Consider the following 2,464-nt stretch of genomic DNA (forward strand, 5'->3'; position numbering starts at 1 on the left):
GGCCGTGCGGAGGAGAGCTCTCCCGGCGGGGCGAGCCCGCGGGTGAAGGCCTGGTGTGTGCCGCCCCCGCCATCCGTTCTGTTCTTAGGGCCCTTTTTAAAATTTTTAATAGCGGGGGTCACTAAACATCCTAATTGCACGTGAACTAGTGCACTGAAGTCTTCTCTGTCCATAGTGGGCCCGTGGCACTGCCCGGCCCTCCCTGGCGTATGCTCGCTGGGAGGGTTTGATTTGATGGATTGATCCTACCGGGATTTGCCGCCAGCTCTTGTATTGTGTGTAATTATCTGATACCTGCTCGCAGTGTTCACACCGCTCAAAGTTTTTCCCGCTGCAGTCCTTTGCCCTGGATATTGTGATTTTTGATCTGTGGACTTCATCTGTCTGACTGCATTTAGGGTCTGCTGAGACTACTGGTACCAAATACAAACAGATGAAAATGAAAGGAGGGTTTGTCTTGATAAGATCCCATTATGCATAAACCTTACAATAAGAGGTAGCTGTAAAAGCACTGTAGGAGCTACTGAAAAAAAGAATTTACAAAGTTAAAAAAAGTTACCAAAAAATCCATAGTTTTTCATGACTGTAAACCGCTGACAGAGAAGATAAAAGAAAAAAAAAGATGAATACTCCACTGCTGCTTTATTGGTTTGAGACTTTCCTGTGATGCACGTGCTAACAGCCGTAATCACAGTAATGTACGCCGCAAAGGTCTGTTTGATCCTTCCTTGTGTTCTCAGCTGACTCTAATAAGGAACACAGTCCAGGTTGTTGAAACTATACTTTTACCCTTTTGCAGTGAGTTTTCAGTGTTGACAACAACCCTATTGACCTCAATGAGAAGTTGTTCCTGTATCCTGAGTCCAGCTTTAAAGATGTAAGGTTTAGTTACAACAGGTGAAGCTTCGCTACTTTTTACATTTTTAATTTTTTTTTTAAACTGTTTTCCCCTTTCTTTCCTGCTGGCTGCTGTAGCGTGAGTGAAGAATCCTGTCAATTGACTCCGTGTCATGAACCCAGTTAACGACTGCACCACCCCGATCACATTAAAAAGTGCTCTAGACATTAAGTAAACATTTGCTATGTTAAGTCAGGAGAATGAGTGATTCTTAGCCAAGCTGGGAGCCCTCACATACTAACCAGCAGGTTTTCCTGTGTCCCGTTCCTTACGAGTGATTTGTTTGCCAAGGGAGAATTCCTGGCTTTCTGAGTCGGAAAAAAGGAATTGAAGTTGGGAAATCTTTTTGTTGTCTTGTAGTAGATTGCCCCTTATTATTGTGCTCTTCTTAATCTCTCCCTGACTCGTGTGTCTTAAGACATTGTATATGTTAAACACAGTTTGAGAGGTGTCTTTTATAACTCATATATTTCGCTCAGTAGTGACACAGTTTTCACAGTGTGGTTAAAAATACATGCTAATTTACAAGTCATTTAGGAAACTACTAGAGATACAAAGTAATTAATGGTTTACTGACAATAATACTAATTTCTTTTTAACTGCAGCAAGCCTTTGAAGCTATAATTGGGACCCTAATGCTTGCAATGAAATATCGCTGCAGTTCAACAGAATTTTTGTTTTGAACTTTTCATCATTAGTCGTTCCTAATGCATACATTTCTGTTTGCACTCTCTAAGATAATCCAAGGCTAGAATAATTATTGAATCCAACTATTCATGGTAGTAACTTTTTTAAAAATTATTTCCGTTGGACGGTTATTCATACTTCTAATAGTAATATTTTATAATCACGTAACCTGATAGTTGATTCCAGGAAATAATAGATTTTCATCAATACTGCCTTGCTCCGTGCCCCAAAATGTCAAACAATACCTAATGTGATGTTGGTGATTCATTAGTCTCGGTGGCAGAGCCTGTAAACCTCTCTGGGAAATGCATTTTGACTGTGCGATGAAAGCGGAGGTGTTCACCCTCTGTGCTTGGTGAAGAGTCCTGGGAGAGCTTTTGTGAGAGCAAAACTGTTTACACTGCTATTTAACTGAAGTGTAAATCCCCAGATTGAGCTTTTCTGTGGAGACTGTGGTTGCAAAATAGCAGAAAACGGGTATGTCGTTGGGTGCTGCTGAGAGCTCCCTCGCCTCCCAGCGGGTCAGGCGTTTGGCGTAAGCAGCCGCGGGTACAGCCGGGGGCTGCCCCCCTGTGCCCGCTGGAGGCGAGGGGTTAATACCTGACTCCTGGTATTTGGGAATGAACATTGGGTTGAGTAAATAAAATGCGAGTGTTGCGGAATCATGCCAGTAGTTAACAAAGTACTTTCTGGGACCCTTTGGAGCGCAATATGCGGTATACAAAGTGTTGTTAGCACAACTGTATTTCTTACTTAAACAATTAGTGTTCTACCCTGGGGGTGTATGGTATTTCATTAGTAGTGTTGTAACAAACACCTGGATATTTTCTTTGGTTGTTTGAAATTCTCCTTTTAAAGCTGAACACGTAGCCTTTTATC

The sequence above is a fragment of the Charadrius vociferus genome, unplaced genomic scaffold (genome assembly GCF_000708025.1).
Source record: "Charadrius vociferus isolate BGI_N301 unplaced genomic scaffold, ASM70802v2 scaffold423, whole genome shotgun sequence".
Taxonomy (NCBI): domain Eukaryota; kingdom Metazoa; phylum Chordata; class Aves; order Charadriiformes; family Charadriidae; genus Charadrius; species Charadrius vociferus.